This window comes from Grammomys surdaster, unplaced genomic scaffold, assembly GCF_004785775.1.
Source record: "Grammomys surdaster isolate TR1022 unplaced genomic scaffold, NIH_TR_1.0 100, whole genome shotgun sequence".
In the NCBI taxonomy this organism is placed as follows: domain Eukaryota; kingdom Metazoa; phylum Chordata; class Mammalia; order Rodentia; family Muridae; genus Grammomys; species Grammomys surdaster.
Genome location: NW_021604579.1, coordinates 13559456 through 13575073, shown reverse-complemented (window position 1 = coordinate 13575073; position 15618 = coordinate 13559456). Strand labels below are relative to the sequence as shown.

Below are 15618 nucleotides of genomic sequence, written 5' to 3'. Positions count from 1 at the left end.
AAGAAAGAAAGAAAGAAAGAAAGAAAGAAAGAAAGAAAGAAAGAAAGGAAGGAAGGAAGGAAGGAAGGAAGGAAGGAAGGAAGGAAGGAAGAAAGAAAGAAAGCAGGCAGGTTCAAGAGGCCATGGGGAATAAGTTAGTAAGAAACATTCCTCCAGGTTCCTGCCTTGACTTCCCCTTATGATGAACTGTAACCTATAAGACAAATAAACCTTTTCCTCCACAGGTTGCCTGTGGTCATGGTGTTTAACACAGCAATAAAAGCAAACTAGGACACTCTGTACTTCCTTTGCCATGTGAATAGCAAACAGGAGAGTCTTGATGTTTTTGCCTTGACTTCCCTCAACGATGGACTGTGACCTGGAGTTGTAAGCTAAATAAAATTTTCATTCTCCGAGTATGATTTTGGTCAGGCTATTTTATCATAGCATCAGAAGTGGAACTAGTGCACCAGGGCAGCTGGAAAATGTGCATTTAACAGACTGGTTATGGTTGGTCCCTTGAGTGAGTTTGATGAAGTCATGTTTTATACTTAGGTGGACCAGGTTGGAACAAAGAAGCATCCAGCATCCAGAGAGCAGGCAGTAGACACAATAGTAAATGACAGCCTTGCCTCCTAACCTGCTCCCTATGGGGCTTCTTTCCTTCTCTGACCAGATAAATTATCTCATTGGCTTGTGTGAGACTCCAGAAGAAGATTGCTTCCTGTGAGGCCAGACAGTGTGAGTTGGGATAGAGGTGGGACTTGAACTCAGACCTTTGAAGATTAGGCCTTTGTCTCCTCTCCAGAGAGTGTACCTAATCTTATCCTAGACTTGTTCCTACTTGACTTGATAAATCCTCGCCAGCAGGTCCTGAGTTCATCCATGTGTACCCAGCTAATGTTTCTCAGCTGTTCTTTTTGACTGGGCGTCATGTGTGTGCACTGCTGCCGGGCAATGTGGCCTTACTCATTCTTCTATTCCTTCAGAGAATGCAGAGGAGATGGTGATGAGCTAAGGAGATATGATATTTACCATCATGACTTTCTTACAGTCTTCCCTCCTCCAACATGTATTAATACGTGAGTTGAGAAACAAGTCCATTTATGGAACAAGGAGGCTGGGTAGTGGAAGTGTCCTGCTCACGACAGTGTCTGCACTGTGACAGATTCATTTATTGTCATCATAAGGAAATACTTGTGGCTGATGAACATCAGAGAGAAAAAAAAAATGTTCATCCAGCTCCTACTTTAGTGGAAGGAAAATCTTGTTTTTCCCCTGGTGAGGGAGAAAATGGCAAATGACACCACAACCCTGTGGGGAAATGAGCTCATACAGTGAAAGGAGCCAGAGGGGGGAGGGCCACAGGGGGCATCCTGCAATCCCTTCTGAGAGCATACCCCAGTGACCTAAAGACCTTGAGTCCCTACCTCATATGATGGCACCCAGCTTCCCAACATTCTACGTTACAAACTGACCCTCCCATCTTGGAGATATTAGGTAAACGATCAAGCCATGTCCCACCCAGAACCAATGGGACTCTGCTGTAACATGAAGGTCTCCAGCTCCAAAAATCTTTGCAGATCTTTAGCAAATCTGGGCTACCTCCAGGCACCATGCTGTTCTCTACTGCTTTCCTGTAAGAAAGCATCAAGAGGCCACTTGTAGTAGCATGCTCTACTGTAGCTTCAGTGATATGGGAAAACCATGAACTTTACAGTAGGAGGGGGTCCTCAAACTTCTGGAGGAGCCTGTTCAGTATCCCCAGTGAACAAGCAGAAAGGCAGCCCAGAGATTGCCTGGGTTGCTTGGTCATGGCTCTGTCTCTCTCCTACAAAGCATAGATGATAGGAGTCTTACCTTCAGGGAGGTTGATGTGGGAAGGAACAGAAATGACAAGTAGATGTGCCCAGCACCATGCATTGTCCTGTAGTGCTTGAGGACTAAAAGGAATTATTATGACCTAATTTATTTTGTGTGTATGAGGTGCGTGTGTGTATGAGGGGTGTGTGTGTCTGCACTCATGCCATGGTGCATACATGGAGGTCATAGCATATTACTTTTCTCTGTTCCCACCTTGTGGATCCTGAGGATCAATCTTAGGGTGTCAACCTTGGTGGTAAACATCTTTACCCACTAAGCCATCTCACTAGCCCTCAACTCCCTTTTTCTTGGAGATTTTCTCTGTACTCCTGAGGCAGATAGCACAGAGCAGGCTTGAATCAGAGTGTATGAGACCCAGTCTGGAGGCCCCAGCTCCTACTTTTCCATTACTGCTTCTCAGGATGAACTGTGGAGAATTCTAGAAGACCTCATGATATGTTTGGAAGATTAGAAGTTTGTTTCCCACTTTGGACAGCAAGAGTAATGTGGCACAGAGAAAGCAGAGAGTCGGGGAGGGGTAGAAACCCAGAGCACGGAGTCTATCTATGAGAGGAATATCAAACCTTGATCAATGGCAGGGAGCAGGCATGCTTGAGAGGGCAAAAGGCAGCATTTGAAGAGCTGGTAGTGCTGCTTCTGGGGCTGGGATCTTGATTTTGATCTCACTAGTGAAGCTCATCCATTATACCCACAATGCCTGCCTCAGGCAGACAGAGTTGGCTAGTGATTTTCTATGTCACCCTTGGAAGAGGATGATGTCTCTTAATAAGGATATATATTGCTGCCCTGGGAACTTAAGGTGGCAGTCACTCTGTCAGTGAAGGGCACATGCTTTTCATCCTAGGTACTCTCTGGGTGTTATCTCTATTTTACCCGGCATCCTTGGAAGATGGATATTTTTATTTGAATATTTTTTAACTCTGAACCGGGCAACAGTGAAACAACACACTAAGGACACATGGTTTATAAGGTGAAAGAAGCAAGGCTTGAGCCCAGCCCAATGTGAGTGGAAAGACATTTTGCTTTCTTCCCATGCACCTTTTATAGCTGTCTCCTCTCCCAGATGAGGAAAGAGTTCCAGAGAGGCAAAGAGAACTTGCCTAAGGTCACGCGGTTATTCAGACAGCTAACTTTAGCAGTGTTCACTTGGTTATGGGCATGGGACAAGGGTTTGACATATCATGGCCTTTATGTTATATAATAAATGCCAGATCTGAGCTATCTGGCTTCAGAGCTTTTATTTGTCTGGTTCTGCTTTCAGGAGACTCAAGTCAGAAATGTTCAGTGGAGGGAAAGGAAAGTTGGCTGAGAAGTACCCAAGTCAGAATTTACGAGGTGAAGCAGCTTAAAGCCACCCCTCCTCCTGCATGCAATTCTGTCCTCTCTTCAGTGCCGGATGGAGTCTGCTCAGTGAAGACTAGGAATGCATGGCCTGTTGTAACTGGCATTCAAGTGAAGGGCACTAGTCAGAGTTGAGATCAATGAAGAGATAAGTTCCTAAGATGCTGGGCTGATGAGGTCAAAGGAGGAGGGCAGGCTGCCTTTCTGGGATCTTTCTTTTCAAGGAAGTTGATGGAAGATGTGTCAAGCTGCACTCCTAACATTCCAACTTCAATGGCCAACTATCTAAAACCCATGAATGTCCCATAGCTGGAGGTGAGGGGGCTAGGGAAGGGCCCTCATAGCCCAAGAACCATCCTGGAGACAAGGCAGCCTACTCTGTAAATACTGCAGACATTCCTGGGGAAGGAAAGCTAATTCCACAGATGGTATCCTAAGCCCTGATAGCTGCAGGAGTGCTCTGCCATCCGGGCTGCCTCTCTTCTCAAACACCATAAACCCTAGGGACAGTCGTTAAGGGCAGTGGAGGCTGACGACAGCCATTTTATCAGAAGCACAGTTTATTTTGTACACGTGCTCCCAGGAGAGTCCTCTCCCTGAGGAGCTGAATGAGAATCCAAATTAATGAATCAAGGTGGATAAAGCAGATGGCTGTTCAAAGCAGCCTTGCTGATAACAGCTCTGAAGATAAGCACTGGGCGAAGTCTTTTGCAATTTCTAACTCTGCCTTCCCTCTTTCCTCAAAGGCATCAGGGATCTTAGCTTGTTCTCCATCTGCCTCCTCCTTTTACTGGGCGTGTGAGCCTCCCAGTTTTGTTTGCTTATTCCAGGCAGCCAGGGTCAGACAGCTATAACCTAGCACTAAAATAAACAAACAGAATCCCAAACAAACAAACAACTCGAAAGGGCCGTTCTGTAAGCTCTCTTGCAAACTGACTCATTCATATGCTAAGTGGTCATGGCCTCTGATCCTCAGATCAACTTAGAAACACTTGAATTTGGGGCTGGAGAGATGGCTCAGTGGTTAAGAGCACTGACTGCTCTTCCAGAGGTCCTGAGTTCAAATCCCAGCAAAGAGCACTGACTGCTCTTCCAGAGGTCCTGAGTTCAAATCCCAGCAACCACATGGTGGCTCACAACCATCCGTAATGAGATTGGATGCCCTCTTCTGGTGTGTCCGAAAAAGAAACGTTTGAATTTGTAGGAAATGAATTCTAGAGGCCACACACTTGGCACATTATCCCAAGGTCACACAGCCAGTAAGCAATTGAGCAAGGATCAAACTCAAGTCTGTGGTCCGTCGGACCTCCCGTGCATAACAGGTGCTCTTTCTTTCTGTCGAATGGGAATCCGCTCTTGTTTGAGTGTAGATGTTACAATTCTCCCTTCCTGGAGGTGCATGACACATCTGTTTATTCTCATTCCACACATTTGTCAGCATGGCAGATGCCAAGAGACATTTGTGCTCTCTACGTTTTGTTTTGAAAGGTACAACATTTCTAACTTTGTTCAGTGGGTAAGTTCCCAACTGGAGAATGGTGTTAGCTCCTGTCACCTGCCTCCTAACTCAGAGCACAGATGGGCCTAAAAGAGTGAGTCCATGCCTGTAATATCAGCCTGCTCTGGAAGATGAGACAGGAAAATCACAATCTTCCAGTCAAAACTGGACAAATTAGCAAGGTTCCATCTCAAAAATAAAAGAATAAAGAAGAGGACTGGTAGAGAGCACTTGCTTAGCGTACACAAGACGCTAGGTCCAGCTGCTAGTGCTGCAGACAACCAGGCAAAGCCGAGCAGGCTGTGTTAGCTCCTTATGGCTATGGCTCACAGTCCTCGCTTCTCACTCTAAGTGACTACTTTACTCTTAAGATGATAGCATCTGAAATTACGGATGTGATTTTAAAAGGTGGGTAAAGTAGCTGGGTGTCAGAAATAGCTTTGTGGAGGACTCAGGCCAGACTGTGCAAATTAAATAAGACAAATACAAAAGATATCGACAGCCAAGAAAAAACAGAAGCAGCAGACATCTGTTAACAGGGGTAAGATGGCTAAGTTAATGGAGGCACGGCAGTTTAACAAAATGCTATGCAGACATCTCAGGAAAAAAAAATGAGCTAAAACAATAAAGACATACAACTTCAACTCTAGCATGCTCCCAGTTTCTCAAGAAGGAAGACTGGAGGAAAGCAAGCCAGCACCAGTAGCACGATCTTAATGGATAGGACATGGGCTGTGCATCTGCACACATAGTCTGTCTTTCCATTTTCCAATTCCGTAATGAGCAGGAGTTGTTTTAAAAATTAATGCAAAAATATGGCTCTCATAAAATGGAGTATCTGGTATGCCCAAGCCAAGGTGTCCTCCAGAGAAATCATGCCGTATGACAGACCTGATATAAGGAAGTTTACTGTGGGAAAGGGGAAGGGAGGGAGCAGGAACCTGCTAAGGGGATAGAGGCAGAGAAAGAGGGGACACAGAAGGAAGGGGGGCAGAGAGACAGAGAGAGACTGAGAGAGACAGAGACAAAGAGAGCGAGTGAGCTGCCAGGAACCATGGGAACAGAGAGAGAGAGAGAGAGAGAGAGAGAGAGAGAGAGAGAGAGAGAGAGAGTTAGAGAGAGAGAGAGAGAGAGAGAGAGAGAGCGCCTGTGTGTGTGTGTGTGTGTGGTGGTGTTAGAGAGAAAGAGAGAGAGAGAAGGGAGGGGTGGGGTAGCGAGTGGTCCTCTTCATACTTTTTATATGCTGCCACACCTGGCTTGCACTTGGCGGGCAATGTGGCAGGTGATGCTGCAAGCTGTTGCTAGGCTGTTGTTGGAAGAAGCCTAGTGGAACCGTCTGTAACCCAACAGTTACTATATGGATTTGACTGGGTTCAAAAAAAAAATCATAAACAGTAAACTAAAGCTGGACTTTAAGAATTGCCTGGGCCCAAGCTACATATTAGATATGCTGATATAATCTTAAAAAACAAAGGTGAACCCAAACCAAAATAACACCAAAAAAAAAAAACCCAAACAAATAATAATACTTCAAACAAACCAAACCACTCAACATACTCTTTAACATGTCACCACAAAGCAGGACAATGAAAGTGACCTCAAGGAAAAAGACTTCACTAGTTGAGGGAAGTTAGCTGTCCCCAGCATACCAGAACAGGGCAGGTGGCCAGAGGAATGCTTGTGGCCTAAAATACCAGTGGGTGATCTGGGGACAAATGAACCTCATGGGCACAGTTTCCAAAGTTAGGTCTTTGATAGCACTACCACTGACTTCCCCTCAGACAGCTGCTGGCACCCTTTCTGAGGGACAGTAGGGAAGAGGAGAATGTCCTAGAGTTGTCCTGCTTACCTCTCAGCAGCAATGGCAGGAGGCTAAGGCCCTGGTGAGCAAATGGTTCTGAAAATGTCAGGTTCTTTGCTCCTTTCTCAGGCTATGTTCCTGGCCTGGCAGATTGAGCAATTCACATTAGGACCTGGTGAGAATAAAAAGAACATGGGATTTATGGTGTGCAACGGGCCTTTTGTTATCATGGATAACACACCAAGATCTGGCCAAGGTCATTGAGTCAGCAAGGCAGGCTTAAAATCAAGGGGACTACAGCCTAGGGCAAGAACTGGTGGCTGCCAAGTTCCAAACCTCCCATGGTATCCTGTCAGAGACATGGTCCATGGATCTGCTCAGGGTGTGCTGTGTGCCAGCAGAAACTTTGATATGCTATTTCATCTGCTAGGGGAAGAGGATGTTTTTGTGTAAATTAGCAGCTCTCACCCTGTGGGTGACAACCACTTTGGGGATCGACTGACTCTTTCACAAGGGTTGAATATCAGATATCCTACATATCAGATATTTACATTACAATTCATAACATTAGCAAAGTTACAGTTCTTAAGTAGCATTGAAAATAATTTCATGGCTGGGGGTCACCACAATATGAGGATTTGTATTAAAGGGTCACAGCATTAGGAAGGTTGAGAACCACTGCTCTAAATCCTTGTGCTGAGGGTCTCACCTTCAGGATTTCAGTATCTGTCCCTTCTTCAGTATGACTGGGGTCTTGTAAGAAAGGGCAAGAACTGGCTCATATCGTTAGTTCCAGCATTCAGGAAGAAGAGGCAGGAAGAGATCTCTGTAAATTCAGGGTCAGTGTGGTGTACTAGCAAATTCTAAGCCATTCAGAGCTATACAAGAAGACTCTGTCTCAAAAACAAAACAAAACCAAAACCAAAGCAACAATAATAACAAACAAACAAAACAAAACCCAGTATGTGTGTGTCCTGTCTTCACCACAGACTTCCAGCCCCAGTGGTTGTAAGAGTATGTATTTCTGTGACTTAAGTCACTAGGCCATGGCACATGACTATGGCAACCTTAGAGTACACTCTTCTACCTGTAGCTGTGATGGCAAGACACAGGCTTCAAGTGACAAAGAGAAAAAAGAGACCAGGAGTGGTGAAATAGCTTGGCACAGGGGTAACAGTTAATATGACTGATTAGAAGCCAGTTCTCCTTGGCTCTGAAGCCTGGGGGTTGAACTTTGTTCTGAGAAACAAGACCATTTAAGTGAATGTGCTTGGCAAACTGCAAACTTGTGTTGAATGAACATGAACATGACGTGTCTTGTTTTTGCTGTGGCAGACATCAATCCCTTCATAGGGAGCTGCAGACAAAGCCTGGCCCTCAGAGAGAGGCAACTTGCCATGCTTTGCCCTCCAATCCCAGAGGCCTCTTTCTTCCAGCTTCCTCTGGAAGGTGTTCTCAGCCTGGACCAGCTTCTCCCATTACAGGATAGGTTAGCTGCATGGAAGCTGCTTCGTCCCCAGCCCCAAACACTGCTCTGGACTTGGTGAGCTCTCAGCTTATATTGGGTATAAATACTGATATATACTCTTTTTAATTTTTAAAAAGGCTGTAATTAATTAATTAATTAATTAATTATGTGCATATGTGTATGTGTGCCTGCAGAGGCCAGAGGTGACTAGTTTCTATGGAGCTGGGTCACACATGGTTGTCAGGTACCCCACGCGGTACTGAGAACCAAACTCAGATCCTCCGGAGGAGGAGCACACTCAGTCTTAAAGACTGACCCACCTCTCAGCACAGGGATGAGCCCTCTGACTGCACTGCCGCTTGCATTTACCTCACAACGAGTACCACAACTTTAAGCCATGCAGTCGATTAGGATCTGCCTGCCCATCCCTGCCCAGCTAAACTCACCCCATTGTTTTGACTGTCGGTACATTCCCAGCACCTGGCAGTTACACTTTAAAAATATGAGCGGAGTAAATTAAAGCACAAGAGATAGAGAGATCAGACAGTTTGGGTTTGTACAGAGGAAGTGATACCCAAGTTCATGTCCAGCCTCTGAAACCCTTCTCCTCCCTGCCATCCGCTGCTCTCTTCATTCAGCACCTTGACCTAGGCAAGGCGCTTAAATCAGATTCTGAGTGTCCTGGCCTCTGTGTGGTCACAGTCCAGATGAACGAAAGGCATTCAACCCAGTGGTGATGGTTTGGTGTGATCAGTGCTGGAATCAGGGGAGGAGACTGTTCCATGAGCATGCGTGGACACAGTGGGCTGTGATGAAACCCAGTTCAAAGTCGATGGGAGGTAACATTGAGGCTGAAGTGCTGAAACCCCAGTAGAGGCCTTAAAGGAGAAAGTGGGGGAGGGGCAGCAACCTAGAATGCAAAAGGAGGAGGCCCAGGGACACAGGCCATTCAGTTGGTTCTCTGAGTGCTCTGCAGCCCGGGAAAGGAGCCAGGGGCTGGGAGGTGCACTTGGAAGGTGGGGTAGGCCTCCAATGAGGCCTGCAGATTCTCCCTAGACCTCCGTGAAACGAGGGGCAGGACAGGTTGTCATTCCTATCCAGCTAAGCTTTTGTCCGCAGTCGGGCTCAGCTCCTTTGATCCGCAGCAAGGCCGTTGTTTCTCCAGCAGCGGCCTCTCTACTCGGGTGGGAAAATGTGGGCTTTGTTCTGAGACTTTTGTCCAAGTATTGCTCTAGTAGGGACAGGCAGGGAGGGGCTCCGTGGAGGAGCCAGTGAGACTCAGCAGAAAGACAAGGGCAGCCCCTGTCTCCATCCTGCTGCCTTGCGTGGGTTGCACAAAGCTCTCCGAACCCTCATACGCAGCACAGAGCAGGCTATGTTGGGGGTGGGGAAGGAGTTATGGGCAGACACATTCCACTTCTTTATTTGCCTTTGTCAACAGTGTTCCCAGTCGGAACCTAAATTAAATCCAACACAGCGAGGCCCAGTGATAACCTGGATTCAAATCTTAGTTCGACCACTCACTGAGTTGCGTTGGTAAGTGCATTTTGCGTTTCAGAGTCTTGCACAAGGCAATCCAGAAAGTGGTCATCTTTTCCACATCGAAAGTCTTGAGATGGATTATTTCATGCATTCATTAGTTCCTTCCTTCCTTTCTTCCTTCCTTCCTTCCTTCCTTCCTTCCTTCCTTCACCCATTCATTCAACTTTCACCTATCAAGTGCCTTCTCTGTGTCAGGCAATGAGTGAAAGGGTTCTAAGGACCTATTACAAAATTACATACTTGATTGCAGCTGCTCCTCCCCCATGAAATTTACTAGAGAAGAAAGACACTAAATACCTCTGGAGGGCTGGGAACACAATCCAGTGATAGAGTGTGGGCCAGATAAGTTTGATGCTCAAGATTGAGGGGGGAAAAGGTATTGAAAGAAGAAATGCAGATTGCAAGAGGCAGGACTTCACGGAATCTTCAAAGGAGCCAGGGAGGGGCCCCAGGAAAGTGGCACGCATAATGACATTTGTAACCCCTGCCTATTAGGAGCTGGGAGACAGGCTGCAAATGTTAGTTTCTGCTCCCTGACCTGATCAGAATTCTCACTAATACCTGCTGGGTTGCACTTGGGTGTGAAGCTCCTCCCCCTCCCCAGGGAACTTAATTGGGAAGAAATGGAAGCAGGCACTCGCTTCTGGGGACCTGGAAATTGGTGAAGAAATATACAAGGGAATAAACCTGGGGACAGAGGGGACATTTTCCCTATGTCTGAGTGAGGAGTTCGGGGGAGAACTCTGGCAGGCTTACAGGCCCTAGGAGAAAAGAGGAAGTTGTCTTGCCTTCGATTTGCAAAGGGGAAAGCCGATAGGTTTGCATCTTGATGGAGGCCTCAAGCAGCACTGGCAGAACCATAAGGACGAAGGGCTCTCAGACTGTCTCAGACTGCAGGATGAGGCAGTCTCAAAAACGGGAAAAAGCAGAGTAGGGCAGGAGGGTGGGCAGGGTTATTGTATCTGATTCTACTTACCAAGGATATTGAAAGAGAGTATCAGGGGGCTTTTGCCCTATTTCATGGGGGCTATTTTTATCCCTATTTTGCTGATGACAAAGTGAAGTTTCAGAGAAGTCACGAGGCCACAGAGCTAGGAAGAAGTGAAGGTGTGCATTGTAGCCAATCTACTGAGATTTTAAATCCATATTCTTCCCACAGTATGATGCTGCTAGATTATTTTTGAGCAATATTTCCCTCTGGCTTGTCTACATATACAAAGTTTGTCTTTTCTCTAGTATGCTTTACCAGATATGCTGGAGTGCCATCTCCCTGTGTGCATATAGAGCCTACCTGGTGAGGTAGATTGTTGTTATTTTTTGGAGTTGAGGATGGGGTAATGGAAACTCAGTGTGGCAGACAGGTCCCTTCTGTGTCACACAGCAGGGAAACCAGGGAGGTCCTGGAGACTGTGTGCCTCCTACCATTGTCTTGAGTCCCAGGTGGGCTCCTCAGGTATCCACTGATCTTTCCGCCCTCTCTCTAGACTTAAAGTTAAAATCCCAAATGCAAAGTTTGTTTTCTTAAGAAGCACAGAGTCTTCCCTTTGTTTCTGACTTTTGATAAAGCCAGCAGCCTAAAATCCCCTTTCCTGAGGCTCTTCCTTCTGAGAAGGGTGATTGGCTATGCCATTTTTTTAAAAACTGTATCTCCCACAAAGAATGCTGCATATAACATAAAACCTTTGTGCTTATTGCCGGAGCACCCCAGCCTGTGCCATTCCCAGCACAGCTAGGAGCTCCTTCCTCAGGATCCTCTAGCAGAGGTGGGAGCCAGGCACCCCAAGAGAGGGCCTATGGACTACCAGTCCTGCTAGGCAGAGCTGGGTCCCGAGATCTCTCTGCTATTTTCTTCTTTTATCTAAACCTTTGCCAACCTTTATTTTCATTCTTGCAAAGAACTAATGAGCCCATATTTAAACTCAGGTGGGTTTGGAATGAGCCCTGAAACACACACAGCATTTGCTTCACTTTTCAGTCGGGTAAGTTAAAGAAATGAGTAATTGATAAATCATCCTGCCTCCCAAGCCTACTCAACAGGTGCAGTATAATCTGTGCTGGAGGAAAGAATAAATGTATCATGATGGGAGGGCCTCATGTTGGGTGTATTTCTGGAGAATTCTGGAGCTAAAGGAAGCACTTTAGCACCCATCCTTTCTGTTCTAAGGACATGGGATTGTCTGGTCCTGTGTTCTTTGAAATTGAAAGTGTATTAGCATTATGTAGAAGGCTTGTCCAAGCACAGATTGCTAGCCTCACTCTCTTGGTTATCTGATTCCAGTGAGCCAGGCATCATCGGATGCATAGTAACAATGAAGAAATGTTGTGGACCCAATGTGTTGATGATGGCATTTGTTGGTCATAGGAACTGGTGCATGGTGAAGCAGTGTAAACAGCACGGACTTGTGAGGTACCATGTGGGTGCTAGGAACTGAACTCAGGACCTTTGGAAGAGCAGCCAGTGCTCACTCTTAACTGCTGAGTCATCTCTCCAACCCAGGATGGACTTGTGATAGGCTGTAGGGAGCATGTGAAGTCTGGAGTGAATGTGTATTGTGGACATGGGCATGGTCATGCTTCATCCCCAGGGAAGTGTGAAGGCCCTCACCTGGTGTGGGATGGTAAGGCCTCCCTCAGGATCTGAGTGTGAATGTTGATAGAGTGTGTAGAAAACATCCACTTCCTCCTCCCAGATGTTCACAGCCTGAAAGGCTATTCCCCCACAGACTCCTACTGAGATCTGCTAAGCCTGCCTCCCTGATTCTGTACACCATAAACCCTGCATTTTCAGTTTTATGCAACAAACCTGCCTCCCTGCTCAACTGCATATAACAAACATGATGAGCTTCTGGGGTGCTGTGGTTTCTACACTGGAAAGCACAGTACATCCTATCCTGGCTTTTCTGTGTGTCTGTCTGTCTTTTCTTTATTCCCTTGTCACTCTTAGTCAGGATCCTGGAACCAAAGCCATGCAAGCAGCAGAAGTAAATCATTCATACGCCAGCCCTGGGCAACACTAAGCTGGGGTGATGTGTAGAACTCTGAAAAGTGAGAGCCAAGCCCTGGCTTTGTGCACTTTACTGAGAGGGAGATAAAGGCATAGACCAACCAATTTCAGCAATGATTTGAGCTGGAATTGGTGGAGGAGGGAGTCATAGGCCGCAGAAGGAATAGACATCAGTGAACTGAACCTGAATGGAGTTGGAGGCAAAAGCTAAAGAGGTAGTAACACAACTGAGGCCTGAAGAACGAAGAAAAAGGAAGATACAGCATGGCACATTTGAGGAACTGAAATCGTCATGGCAGAGTGCACCAACCAGGTGGTCTTGACTGTTGCATGAGAGTTAGGCCAGATTTGAAGTAGGTGGGGGGTTGAGGGGTAGAGGCTTCTCTGTGAAAATAATGGCACAGGGGAAGTGGTAGACCAGATAGCCCTTGATGAAAGGTGAGAAAGTAACAGGACAGGAGAATGTAGAAGAGTTCGGCTATCCCATAATATGGCCTAGTCTTAAAACATCTCTAGGGCATGAGATCACTGTAGGCTAGTGTCTTCAAGAGGGCCTTCTGGGAAACATTAAGGATGAAGGCAAGAGGAAAAAAACTGTAAGTGATGGGCAACTCAAAAGGAGGCACAGAGACATCACTGAACAAGAAGCATGGGGTCCAGCAGTCTGGCCTGGCAGAACTATGTTGACAGTGACATGTGACCTGACCAGGATGCCTGTCCATCGTCCTCTCCAACCCCTGTGAGTCCCAACACAGCCTCAACACTCAGCAGATGAGGGTCATTTCTTCATTTTACAGAAAAGTAAACCAGCACAACCAGTCAGGGGAACTACAGGGAGCAGGCCACAGCATGCATGGCATGCCCGTCTGTTCTCTCTGAAGAGTGACCTTTCTCCTGCCTTAAAAGCTCCCAGGGAGTAACAGTGTGTTCTGCTCCCTGGCAGGCTCTGTGCTTCTCTCTCACTTGGTTTTTCCTCCCTTCTGCTTATCTCCTAAAAACCCCATCAACCTAGAAAACTACCCTTGCCACTAGCCATATGGGGATGTTTGCACACACCTCTTGTCGCATCTTTGCCACCAATGGACAGTGACAGGCTGGATACTAGAGAGAATCGAGACAAAGCCCCTGGCTCAGTTCTCACTGCGAGCTGGTGGAGCTGGGACCTCAGCCCAGATCTGTTTGATTTCAAATGTGTAGAGTAAACGATAGTAGGGCGGTAGGAAAGGCTTAGAAACCAGATCCTCTGCTGAGGGTCAGTGTTCTGTGGGAAGGATTTCCGGAACATGATACACACTTCTACTGATTCCTACCTACTCATACGCTGGCTTCTCTGTGCACAGCATCTGTCCATCTTTAAGAATCGTGGCTATCTTGCTGAGAACCCTTGCCTGTGTCAGTGGCTAGATCCCATTCATTTGTACCCAACCCTTAATAGAATTTAATAGTCTTCTTCTTTTTTTCTTTTGAGACAGGGTCTCACAATGTCACCTTGGCTGGCCTAGAGTTTGCTACATAGTCTAGGCTGGACTTGAACTTACAAGGATTCGCCAGCCTCTGCCTCCCATGAATGCTTTGTTAAAGGTATGGGTACCATTGTTCCCAGCCAACACAGTCTTTCCTAAAAGATATCTTCCCAGGTATTTTGAAAACCACTCTGAATGTGAAGAAACAGTTCTTTAATGGATCTCTGACCATTCAATACTAGGAACAGGACAGGACATACAAGGCTCTGTGATCAATTGTTATTAGGAATATGAGCAAATAAATGAGCTTTGTCTTCAGATGCATTTCCCACAGTTGGCCAGGATCTCACTCTCAGTATTAGCCTTGAGGATAGTGAGAGGGTGAAATGAAGCCCATAGCTAGCTAGCCTGGGAGCATATCACTCTGCCCTGCCCTTTGAGGTTGCAGTTACCAACAGCTCAGAGCTTTTGTACAGGGTTTACACTGTTCACTTCTAGAGCAGTTCCGGAACTGTGTAGGCTGTGAACTTCTCAGCAAGATTCACAATCCACACCCCAATTCCCCTCCAGATTCAACCTCCTCTTACTAGTTTAAATTTAGTGTGTGTGTGTGTGTGTTCACACGCACACGTATGTATGTGATGCTATTGTTTATCCCTTAGCCACCTTAGCAAACACCATATCTGACCAGTGAGATAGCTGTAAGAAGGCATGAGGGAAGAGGTAGACAGGAAGATAACAAATCTAAGTGTTGTCCCTGGCTTTTCAGCTTTTACTTTCTTATTCTTCTCCCTTTCACCTTCTTTCTTTAAAAACTGGAATAAGACACAGTGGCAAATCTTGAACTATGAAGAAACCTTGAGGGTTGATGTATGCTGAGGAGGAACAAAAAGACGAAAGGAATTTGGCTTCCCAGGGGCCATTGAGACCTAGATTGCTAACTTCTCACATGAGGAGAGAGAACAAAGATCCCAACCTCAAGTCACATTTATTTATTGAATTTAAATTTTTTATTTACTTATTTATTTTTAAATATTTTATTAATTCTTTGAGGATTTCAAAGAGTGTATTTTGATCATGTTTACTGATATATCTTCCCAGATAAATTATGTGTACACATGTGTATTGTTTGTCTGTGCACATGAGTGCAGATACCTAACAGAGGCCAGAAGAGCTGGAGGTGCAGATGGTGCTGGGAACTGAGCTAAAGACCTCTGCCATGGCAGCATATACTTTTAAGCCTAAACCATCTCTTCATCCCAAATAATTCTTTTTCTTTTTTATTCTCTTTTTTCTTTTATTCTCCATCCCCTCTCACCTCCCTCCTTACCCCCATCCCCTTTCTCCATGATTTTGCTGTAGCCTAACACTTGCTCTTCCTGCCTCTGCCTTTCGAGTACATAGATTACAGGGGTGTGCCTCTGTACATGACCTTAGGTCACTGTTGCTGTTTTCTGCTTATTAGAAGATACAGGGAGGCTTTGAGCATGAACTCTGGGTGAGATGGGCTAGGCTGATTTTAGGAAGATGACAGGTGTCTGCCACCTGGCTAAGGAGGCTTCCTGAAGGTCCCTTAGCAGTCCTATCTACTGCCCCACCTTCAACACACAGACACACACACAGACACACACACACACA

General features: G+C 46.1%; 1 long non-coding RNA gene across 4 annotated transcripts in view; it reads right to left on the bottom strand.

Annotated features, from left to right (window-relative positions):
- The window catches only part of LOC114637404, a 54202-nt gene that overhangs the window by 24001 nt on the left and 14583 nt on the right, over window positions 1-15618 (bottom strand). For 3 of the 4 annotated variants that reach the window (XR_003713750.1, XR_003713751.1, XR_003713749.1), the window contains one exon: window positions 6552-6675. This is a non-coding gene — a long non-coding RNA (uncharacterized LOC114637404). Of the gene's footprint in view, window positions 1-6551; window positions 6676-7212; window positions 7277-8545; window positions 8639-15618 lie in introns of those variants that run through there. The other variant, XR_003713752.1, reaches the window with a different exon arrangement.